General features: G+C 43.6%; 1 non-coding gene across 1 annotated transcript; it reads right to left on the bottom strand.

Moving 5' to 3' along the window:
* Positions 1-587: 587 nt before the first annotated feature.
* On the bottom strand, positions 588-669 carry trnas-aga (transfer RNA serine (anticodon AGA)). The gene has a single exon. It is a non-coding gene; the product is annotated as a tRNA-Ser (tRNA).
* Positions 670-12,310: the final 11,641 nt, after the last annotated feature.

Here is a 12,310-nt window from a genome sequence, read left to right as displayed (position 1 = left end):
CACACTCCTTCATCCTCCTCTGATTCCATTTCCCAAAGAGTTTCTCAAGATTTACAAAGCTGGAGCCTAAATTATATGGTTTGCTTCCTAAACATTTTTCCAACTGCCAACTGACAATATTTTCACAGTATCTCTTCACAATCCTCTGGCTTGCACCATGTCCAGGGATGAGAAGTCCCGTTTGGTGGAGAGATTCCCGAGGCTGGTGAGTTTCACTTTGGAACAAAGATGGTTAAGTGGCAATTTCCTGCGGTTGTTTGTAATGACTGGAGAGGGAGCGGTGGGGAATGAGCACTTTGACGAGCAGGAGGAAGTGTTGCCACTGACCCGAGTCAGAGAACAGAGGACAGGGATTAAAGGAATCTAATGAAAAGCAGCACTTCTGCTTAGGACGTTCAATAAAAACTGCAGAAACCCGATGTGTCGAGCAATGTACCTGGAAAGAGAAACAGAGATAATGATTTAAATATGGAACGTTTCTGATGAAGAACTCGAGTTTCCCAAGTCTAATCAAATTACTGGCCTGGTTTGCAAAATAGGTTTTCTGAACTTTGAGCGAAAATTATTCCAGCAGGGAAGTATTCATACGTAGTCAGCAGGATTCGAACCTACGTGGGGAAACCCCAATGGATTTCTAATCCATCGCCTTAACCACTCGGCCATGACTACAGACAGCGCAGTCGGGTTGAGAATTGACTAAATCAGCCGTGATCTCATTGAAAGCTCTCGCTGACTTGATGAGCTAAATGCTTCCATCTCCTTTCAGACCTTTGCTGTCATTTGTAAGGTGCGAGACACCAATGTAAAAGAAGAAAAGCACAAAGGTAGGAAAAGATATTTGCAGCCAAACTGAGTCAAAATTATTTATTGAAAGGAAAATCACTCTTGGCAATTTGCTAGATATCTTTGCGAATATGACCAGCAGAGGTAAGCAAGGGAGCTATTGGTCTGAGTATTCTTGGACCTGAAGCAAACAAATAGTGACATATTCATTTCTTTTTCTGGCGAACGAAATGTTCTTTCCTGATGGTTACAATGAAAGAGATGGTTCCCAATAAAAGACAAACATTAAGTCGCATCTCGATATATTTCAATGTGACACGATTCTTTTTCAGTCCCTAATTACCCCAGAGATGGAGGGGGTGAGTTACTTTTCTTCACGCTTCAAATCCTCAGCGTGGAGGTACAGACATGAAACCGCTAGAGATGGAGTTCTTGCATAGGGAACCAGCGACACTGAAGGAACGATGTAAAAGTGAGGACTACAGATGCTGGAACCTGATTTTAGATCAGAGTGATGCTGGAAAAGCACAGCAGGTCAGGCAGCATCCGAGGAGCAGGAAAGTCGACGTTTCTGTTGCCAGTCTTGCTGCGTTCCGCAAACAATTTTCGCTTTTGGCTCAGATTTCCAGCTACTGCAGCTATTTGTTTTATGTTAACCTTCATAATGTTTTGGACAAAACCAATGACCTGCCAGCATCGGAAAATCGGCAGAAGTACTGGTCCACCGATACGTTTGCTGAACAATACAACCATTCCATGAGCGGGAATACGATCCGGGCCACGGTGCTGAGAGTACCGAATCCTCACAAGTAAATCCTCACACGAACATTTTCGTTGCAGATTATTTTCAACTTGTCTTCGAAGATTTACAAAGTGGGGAAAGGCCATTCCGCCCATTGTGCATTGCGGCTAATCAGAGAGCCATCTATTCTAGTCGCAGTTTCCAACTTTGGCCCAAAGTTTGGTCATGGTGTCATGCAGAAACTCAGCGAGTTCACTCAGACATTTTTGTGTGTGCAGAATGATTTGCCACATTTAAGGCAAATTCAATGGCATCCCGAATGGGTATATACACAGGAAGCGTTCGGAGAGATAAGGAACACATTTTGGCAAATATGGTTCAATTAATTTCGGTTATCTGTTCATCAGGGACATGTTCGATAGTAGGGTATTTTTCCGTGCTCGGCATCGTTGATATGCTCCCGCAGCTAACACCAGTTTTAATGGACCATTTGCAAAAAAAAATGCACTCTGTTTGTTAGGCAGTAAGCGCGTTTGCCTTTCTTTCTGGAGGGTGGATGGGACGAGTTGACCCAGCGATGAGGGTCTTTCCGGACTTTTGCTGCCAATGACCATTCGTTTGGCACCTTCCCAACTTTTCCATCAAAGAGTTTGGCTGAAGAATAATACCGCACGGATAATGTTACCCCCCTCAGCTCTCCAACGAATCCAGAAACTGACAGCTCTTCATGTGGAACAGAAGCAAAACAGAAAGGGTGGACCATTGTCAGACACACCGAAGCATGCATGCTGCCTTTGTTACAGTGCAATCCGATTATGTCATGAACTGCTCAGAGAAACGGCAGCGAGGCAATTCAGGACATACTGGAGATTTAGTGCATTGCCAAGTCACAGGAAGTGTTCAACAAACATAAAACAAAACGGAACAGCAATAATCCATGAAAAATGAAGTTTACCAATTGCACCCGTGATGAAATTAGGTCAACAATGTGCTGATGACTCCATCTGATCGAGAGGACCAATCACCAGCCCCCTTCAACAGGACAGTAATGAAGGAAATGCGAGAAATACAAAAAACATTTCTCATCGCGATTGCCAACCTTTTCGCCACTGCAACAACAAAAACGGCGAGCAGATACAATGCAGAATCTGGTTTCGTATCAGCAATGAAATAGTAATATCCATTCACGTTCAGTGAAAACGGTGAACAAAGGAAATTGTCTGAAATATGAATACCCAGCGCAGGCTGCTTGGTTCCCTGATTATACTGCTGCACAGACTTTCATATTTAAAGGTACCTTTCAAAGAGAGTGTTTGTGGCTGTTCATATGACAATGGAAATTGTTGCCCTCGCTCTCACTGCCGTTATTGATCGTGTTGGGTTTGGCATCCTCACCTTGCACGCGGGAGTTCAGTGTACAATTCTCTGCTGTGAAAAATCGGAGTGCTTTGGAGCAGAAAGATGCGAAGCTCGTGTGCTTCATGGAGATGTTGTTGGAATGTTTTGCGGTGCTGGGAAGTGGGATCCTCACAGTTCTGGGTAACATCCTCAGGGTTGCAGAGCCTGTTGTGAAGCCTACTGTCATGTGGCGGTTGGAATTGATTTAGTTTCAGTGCCGCTGGGTCCAGTTGTTGGTGTTGCAGATTGGATCCTGATCAATGTGTTTATTGATGGAATCCATGGATGGGTGCCCTGCTTCTAGAAAATCTCTGGCTGCCTTCTGATTGCCATGTTCTATTACTGTTGTGCTGCTCTCGAGGATGCTTTCTGTATGTACGTATAGCTACTCGGGACAGCTGGCCGTGCCAATTAGTGACGGCCACACAAATTCTTTGCCAAGAATATGTATCCCACAACTGCATTCCCAGATGTCTGGCACACTAAATTGTCAACTAGGATATGCCATAAAGCAATTGAAACACCTTGCTTCCCTTTAATAAAATACATTTCTGGAAACTGATAGCCAGACTCCTCTGAACACACGGATTTAGGACAGCACATAAACCAACAGCCTCGCTGAGGGAAAGCTCACCAGAAAACAATATTCAATGCCCATCTTGTGCAGGACAAATGTGGTTGTCAAGATTCCACGCAGGGACTGCACGAAACACTATATCGGAGAAACAGACAGACAACTAGCGAGCTGCAATCATGAACTTCAGCCAGCCCGTATCCGCCACGGGCAGATGTTCTTGTAGTTGTATGTAGGGCATTGAGTGTTTCTGATTCAGGGGCTTGGACCGTCTGCAGCACTGGTTAATTCCTTGTGTTGTAACTACTGTTGGAACATATGTAAAACTCGATTGCTCATTGAGATGTACATCCAAAGTATTAGCCGAGAGAAGTATTTTGGTGGTTTTTCTGGTGCTGTTCCTGTCATGCCCTCTGGAACTGGACTTATTGTGTGCTTCCTGACGGTTCAGTGCATGCTTCCGTGATCGTATTTTGGGCAGAAACTTGCAATGTAGCTTCAATAACGTGCGTTTGCAAACCTGGTACACCTCCCTGTATTTTGTTATCTCTTATTGTGTGCAATTGCAACACAGCAAATCATTAATTTACATTGGAAGGTGACAAACGGAGGCGGGTGAAATGCCAAGGTATTAGTGACATTTATCAATTGGTTGCATATTACTTTGATTCAGGAGATAAGGATATAAAACGTGTTTGTGTAGAAATGAGGACCAGTGAGGAAAGAAGTCATCCGCAGGTGTAGTTTCCAAGTGCACTCGCAGTAACCACTACGTACAAGAAAAAAATACTACATGTGAGTGATAAAAGCTGGCAATAGTTACGGGTGATCTTAGCTTCCCATCTCCCACTCACGGTTCAATGGTAAAAAAAAAGTTTGGATGACAATAATCAATAAATCATATCTGTCCCAGAGAACTACGCGAGCCATATTTTGGTCATCGATTAGTTTACAGCTGACTTAGTCTCTGTCTTTTCTTGGAAACCATCCTCTTTGTTGTGACCATCAGGAAAGATATTACTTTTGACATAAATAAAATGAAGATTATGTCACTAATCTTTGTTTGTTTCATGCCCAAGTACAATCAGACGACCTTGATCAACTCTGCTCGTCATGCTAGCAAAGAAATCTGGAAACATGCCAAGTATAATTTTGATTCAGTTTGACTGAAACCACCTCTCCCTAAAGTTGTGCTTTTCTTCTTTTAAAATGGTGTCCGGTATCTTCCAAATGACGGCAAAGATACGAGAGCAGATGGAAGCAATTTAGCCTACCAAGTCTGCGACAAAATTCAATGAGATCATGGCTGATTTGGTTAATTCTCAACCCCCGTTTTTATTCTCATCTCCGTGATGCTCCATGTCTGTCTATCACAGCCTTGAATAGACCTCGCCTTCACAGCCCTCTGTGGTTAGCAAACCCACGGATTTGCTACCCTCTGAAAGAGTGAATATCCTCCTTATCATTTTCTTAAATGTTTGATCCCTTCAGCTGTGAGAACGCACTCTCGTCCCAATTTCTCGGGGGTGTACATCAGAGCAGAATAAGCCCCTGAAGGTAGGTCTGCACTCTCCAGTGCCGCTCCGTGTATTTGACACATTTTCATATTTTGACCTCTGATTAAAAATAGTATACCGAATTTGCACATCAGATTTGCCAGTGGTGAATTGTTTTCAAGAAGACTTCAATGAGCGTAATTCTACTGCCAGTGAATAGGGCTAGACACATTAGATTACTGACAGTGGGGAAACAGGCCCTTCGGCCCAACAATTCCACACCGCCGCGCCGAAGCACAACCCACCCATACCCCTACATTTACCCCTTACTTAACACTACGGGCAATTTAGCATGGCCAATTCGCCTGACCTGACCTGCACATCTTTGGACTGTGGGAGGAAACCGGAGCACTCGGAGGAAACACACACAGACACAGGGAGAGCGTGCAAACTCCACACAGTCAGTCGCATGAGGTGGCAATTGAACGCGGGTCTCTGGCGCTGTCAGCCAGCAGTGTTAACCACTGTGCCACCGTGCCGCCCTAATGCAAGGACATTTTTCTTTCGCGATCCAGTGCTGTGTTTATTCACCTCTCTGCGCATGAAAATGGATCCTACCCATCCACTTTATCTCTCATCAATATGTGTGCACTTCAAATTGATGCGGCCATGACTACATGCGCGCAATGCTGTCTTAGTATGTCTTATGTAATGGAAAGTTCCAACCTGAAACACCAGGATTTGGCTTTTCTTGGCACCCCAGCATTCTCCTCCTTTCGAAAGCAAGAGAGTCTGACAGCGAATACTGGGGTACCAGAAAAAGCCAAATCCTGGTGTTTCAGCTTGGAATTTTCCGTTACATAAGACATACTAAGACAGCATTGCACGCGTGTAGTCATGGCCGCGTGATACAGGTGATGGATTAGAAATCCATTGGGGCTTCCCTCCACAGGTTCGAATTCTGCTGGTTCCGTTTTCAGTGATGTCATGCTGGACGAGTTTTCACTCACAGTTCAGCAATCTCGTCTCAACAAACAAGACCAGTCAGTTGATTAGACTTAGCAAACTCAAGTTATTAATCAAAAATGCAACACACTTAAAACATTATCTCCGTTTCTCTTTTCACGGTTACTGCCAGACCCATCGAGATTTTGTAGTATTCGTTGAATGTACTGTGCAGAAGTGCTGCTTTTGAATAGATTCCTTTTACCGCAGTCCTCCGTTCACTAACTCTGGTCAGTGGCAACACTTTCCCCCGCTCGTCGAAGAGCCAATCCCCACCACAAATTTTCCCATCATTGTAAATAGCCGCAGGAAATTACTGACAAACCATCTTTGCTCCAAAGCGAAACTCACCAACATCGGGAATCCCTCCACAAAACGGGACTTCTCATCCCTGGACATGGTGAAATACAGACAATTGTGAACAGAATTTGGGAAAATATTGTCACTTGTCAGGTGAAAAAATGTTAAGAAGTCAAAACACGTCACCCAGTCTCCAGCTTTGTGAATCTTCAGAAATTCTTTGGGAAAAGGACTCAGAGGAGAATGAAGAAGGGTGAATTGTCAGACTGATCGGAAACAGTCAGGACAACTTCGCGTTCTTTAAGTGGACGGGACATTGATTCTGATGTTCTCAGGACAAGAACTAATTGGAGACATTGAAGCAATTCTCGGTCCTGTACATGAGCAATACAAACCTTATATGGACACTGGGACAATGAAAATACTCGATTCCACACAAGATACTGAGAGGTTCGGAGAGAGATGTTCCCGATTGGAGCAGAGCTGGTTCCCAGTGACATGGGTGTGTCTGTCGTGGATGGGATCAGACTGTTCCCATGTCGCAATTATGAATGTCCCAGTCCTTATTTCGGAAAAGTAAAACTGATAGAGGACAGTTGTCGTTCTGGAAATGGCAGTTTGAAGTGGGAGGTCAATCACAGACTGCTTTCGAGGATCGTCCAATGTGTTAGGTTGGACGTATCAGCTCATGCGACCGTTAACTGAAATGTTACTGGTTCAATAGCTCCAGGGCGACAGCGATTGATGTTCATAATGCATCTGTTTTCTGTGCAGCACCGTTTCGTGTTTCTAATGGGGTCAGGAAAATGTTTTCAAACAGAAACCTTTGGTATGACGAACGATAAAAAAAAGTTTATGCATTGCTTTAATGGTTAATGTAAAGAACTGTGGATTCTGGGAATCTGAAGCAAAAACAGAAACTGCTGTCGAAACTAACCAGTTTGGCAGTGCCTGTGGGAGATTACCGAGTTCTGATGAAGTTTTGAAATATTTGTCTCTGATTCTCTCTGAATAGACGCTGTAAGATCTGCTGAGATTCTCCTGGTATTTCTGTTCGTGGTTTTAACTGAATGCCTATTCCATTTATCAGGATGATACAACCTTACCCACCACAAACCAAAATTAAGAAATAACACCTCAGCATCCCACTCCACCGCAAGCCCAAGGATAACTGCACGATACTGCACTTCTCCAGCTTCCACCCTAAATATATTAAAGAAGCCATACCGTAAGGACAAGCGCTTCACCTGCACAGGAACCGCTCAGATGAGGAATAATGCGACAGACACCTAAAGATTTTGAAGGATACCCTCATGATTATGGGGTACATGTTGAACTGATTGATCGCCATTCCGGTGTGCCACAGTGAAAATCTGCTGTGAACTCGTCAGAAGACAGACAGAGGATGCGACTAATAGAGTATCTTTCATCGTCAGTACTTTCCTGGAGTTCAGCACGTTCTTCACAGGATTCAACATGTCACCGATGATGATGAGCATCTCACTAAGAACATCCCCATGACTTCAATTCTCACCTTCAAACACCCACCAAAATTATAGCATACGACCGTTTACAGTAAACTACATAGCATTAACCACAACACCACAGCACCATGCCTTCGCAACCTTTGCAAGACATGGACACTACCATCACCCGTTGGTACCACGTACACGACAGGTACTCTTGTGACTCAGGCAATGTTGTTTGTCACATGCAGCAGGCAATGATACCACAAGATATCACAAGATACCCAGTAGTGGTATATTGGCGAGACCATGCAGACGGTGTGCCAATTGATGAATGGTAACGGCATAACAATTGCCAGACAGGATTATTCACACCCAGTCGGGGAAGAGTTCAGCAATCAAGGACATTTGGTTTTCAATCTTCGACTAAATGTCGGCCAAGGCGGCTTTCGAGGTACACAACAACGCAAAATCGCCAAACAGAATTGGATCGCCAACTGCCTTCGTTGTGGTGATGGCATCAACCATGATATTCGGTTAATGTCACACCACATGTGACCCACCACACTGTTCTGTATCTGTGAAATGCTCCTTATTGTTCTGTTTTCACACCATCACCGTGACAAGTTGTTATTGTCTCTCTACCTTAATCACTTTGTTCAATATTGGCTTACTGATAATTTGGGTCGCGACATGCGATTCTAGCCAAATAAAAATCAGATGAACTGGGAATGCTGTAAACCAGGAGCAAGGGCAAGGGTTACTGGACGGGGTGAGTGAACGGGACTGGGGCATCGTGGCGAAGGGGGCAGGTGTTTCTCTGGTCTGGGGACATCTGTGGAGGAACATGAGAGTTAATGTTTCGAAGTTGTTGTCCCTTCCTCTGGTGTTTTTGTTGTGGAGCGGTTTTCCAGTTGCTTCTGCTTCTGTTCCATGTCATTCCAGTGCCTTGATATGCCTCCAGTACGACTTTATTTTAACGGTTTGTAATTATCTCTCTGCCTCACTTTGTTGGATCATAGGTCAACCATTCTGTTGGCACTCAGTTGTTGACACATTACTCACACTGTCGGACACTCTTGTTCACTTGCAGAGACGAAGTCTTTGACACTCCGCTCCCACAATTTGCCTGATATTTTAATCTGTCTGCCCTTGATCTCTCTTCCCTTAAATTCAGTGTTTTGTGTTATTCCCTCCCACTTCACCTAACGAAAGGGCTCTGGTCCGAAATCTTGTTATTTCAAATAAGCATGTGCATCTATAACCTGGTGTGATTTCTGAATTGGTCCATCGCAGTCCAAAACCGCAACCTCCACAGCAGGTACACGGAAACACCACTACACGCACTTTCCCCTCCACACTATGTTCAAGCTCATTTACTCCTGTTGCCGCATGTAATTCTGAACTTGTTGTTGTTCGTGATGAAATCTTAAGGTTCAAGCGGTTCTTTTGCAATGTATGTACTTTGGAATGTGGTTCAATTTCAAAGAAAAACATACTTCAAGGGACGATATATGCTTCAAAGCTTTGCCTGAGTTGTTTAAATGTCATTTATCTTGAACCCAGTGAGCTGACGGAAGAATAAACATGCTTTACACTTCTACCACACCGTGCCAGAGACCCAGTTCAATTCCAGCCTGTGGCGACTGCCTGTAAGATGCTTGTACTCCTCCCATATGTGCGTGAGTTTTCCTCCCACATTATGAAAGCTGTGTCGTTTCGGTGGAATGCCAAATGGAAAAATACCCAACTTGTCCACGTATGTGGACTTCAGGTTATTTCGCTGTGAGAAACTGGAAGGGGATCGATTAGGAAGTGGTTTTTGTTGGTATAATCTTCACAGATTTGGTGTGGGCTTGATAGACCGAACGGCCTACTTCCACACAATTGGGATTTTATGAAAATTATTGCGATCGTGCGATTTTCCAGACAGTCCGAAAGATAAATAATGTTTCCAGGTGTCGTTTTGAATGTCTGCAAACGATATTCCAATTCTCACACAGGAGCTACACCTCGAAGTCTGCACTTACGCAATTTAAAGTTGTGCATTCAGTGTTCACGCTTCGGAAATCACAGCTTTTTACCATTAAGATCAAATCTTGTGTTTCTTAATCTATATCATAAACAGTCGAATTAGTCTCATTTATCTACATTTAATGCATGCACTTCAAACTGATTGGAATGGTAACTTCTCAGATTCAGGTTCATTTTGATCGCAGATAGGTAGATGACAACCATTCTTCCCATCATCCCAAGTGGATTTGCAAGGCATCGATCACCAACGCTGAGCCGTGCTGCTCCCTGGGAGAGAGTGAAGCGCGGTGATGGCCTGTTCCGTGACATCATACATGTATTTGTCTCCAGTTAGTTTCTTAGGAGTAGGACTGACAATGAGGGGAAGTTTGAAGGCAAGAGCTGATTCTGGGAGGGGAAGCCTCTTGAAGAGGTTTTGGCAGTATCTGGGAGACTTTCCAAACTTCAAACAGGCAAAGTACTTGAATAAAATCTCGGGGGATGCCATCTAACAGGAGAATGGTGTAACCGAAAATATATAATATAGCCTAAATGAAGATAAATACCGCAGTCTTAGCAGGACGAATAGTAAGAAGAACATATTTGATTGAGGACTTCCTGCTGCAGCCTTTAAGTAGCGCAGCTTAGTCAGCTGCTCATTAATGATGAGAAAACATCTATCCTTTAACTGATCACCTTCAGCCACGTGCTGGAGTATGTCTAGTCTACTTATGTCTACCTTTTGCTGCAAAATGGCTATGGAGACGTGTATGTCATTGATATCAGGCTTATCCGGAAGAATGGCTCCACTAAGGTTTGAAGTTAGCTTTCGTGATTCGTTGGTTAGCACTGCTGCCTTACAGCATGAAGGACCTGGATTCGATTCCAGCCTCAGGCGACCGTTCAGAGTTCGCATATTCTCCCTGTGTCTGCATGGGTTTCTTCGGGTTGCTCCAGTTTCCTACTACAGTCCAAAGATATGAAGATTAGATAAATTGGATATGCTAAATTGTACCTCGTTCTCCAGAATGTGTTGGTCAGGAGCAGTGCAAAGTAGTAGGGAAGGGAAATTGCTGTGGGTGGAATACTCCTTAGAGGTTGCGTGTAAACTTGTTGGGCCTAATGACCTGTTTCCACACTGTAGGGATGTTATGATTCTATTTCATAACGTCAGTACTTTAACAGCGTAAGGCATGGTACAACTCAGCAGCTTGCTAGTAAAATGGTGAATGGTGGATTCACGCTGATTATCTGTGTCAAAGTTAACTGGCAAGTGTTCATCTCAATTCGAATTGACGACTATGCAAATTTAATTGAAACAGAATCATGGCTGGAAAATACCTCCAGTGAAAATGCATCACCAAATTCAACATTTCTATTCATGGCAAGTTGCTGACTCAGCCTATCTCAAATGTCTGATTACATGAATCTGCTGTAAGAACACAGGGATACATATTTCCAAACTGCTCCTCTTAACTCTGTAGCTTAAGCGTTACATTTCTGTGAAGGTTTTCTCACCTCCCAGTAAGTGTTGGCCTTCTAACAATTGAGTTTGACAAAGTTTATTTGAACAGTTCATTAAACTATTTGGATGTTTTGAAGTGGGCGAGGAGAGCAACCCTCTGATCCACTGGGACAGTGAAGGACTGACTGAAGGAATACCTATCCAATTGTGATGTTTAGTAGCTTGCAAAGGAACATACAGATAATGATTTTCCCATTCGTTTACTTCCTTTGTCTTTAGGACGATAGTAGTACTAGAGTTGGAGTGTGCTGTCAAATGGAAATTGTTGATGAATCAAAAAGCTGCGACAGTGGTGAATGCATTGAAATTATACATAAAGTGCCAATCGAACTGACTCAATTGCCATGGAATGGAACGTTCTGAAGAAACTCAGCCGACCTGGTAGCAACTGTGAAAAGTGTCAGAGAAGTAATGTTTCTTGTCCCACATGTCGTCTCTTCAGTACTGTTTTGAAGAAGAGTCATTTTGGCCTCACAAAGTTAACTGTATTTCTCTCCAAGTATGCTGTTAGAGTTGCTGAACTTCTCCAGCACTTTCTGCTTTCATTTCAGTTCTTAAATGTCCGCAGCATTATCCTTTTGTTCGAATGTTTCATAATGGCGCTGTCCAACATCTTGAGGTATATTGTCGATATGTTTGTTCAGTCAATCGGGGAGTATTCCATCACACACTTGACGTGAGCCTTCTCGGTATTAGAGAAGCGATTGGAGTCAGAAAGCCCATGACTGATGGCAGTTTTCTTTCCATCTGGCCTGCTCTTGTAGCGACTTTATTTATGTAGGGAGGACAGTTAATTTTGGGGTTAATAGTAACTCCCCGATTGTTGATCGTTGAAGACTAGGTAATGGCAACACCATTGAATTTCCAGAGGTGTTGATTAGTTTATCTTAATCAGGATGTGTGAAATTCATTTCACTTGTCTGCTCAGGCCTTCACATTGCCAGAATTCTGCTGCATTGTGAAATGGAATGCTTCAGGAGTTGAGGAGGGAAGAATGCGGCTGAACTC

This window comes from Chiloscyllium plagiosum, unplaced genomic scaffold (genome assembly GCF_037043375.1).
Source record: "Chiloscyllium plagiosum isolate Xiang-an unplaced genomic scaffold, Cpla_swu_hap1 HiC_scaffold_42, whole genome shotgun sequence".
Taxonomy (NCBI): Eukaryota; Metazoa; Chordata; class Chondrichthyes; order Orectolobiformes; family Hemiscylliidae; genus Chiloscyllium; species Chiloscyllium plagiosum.
Note: the sequence above shows the minus strand (reverse complement) of the source record. Positions and strands in the feature narration are given on the sequence as shown.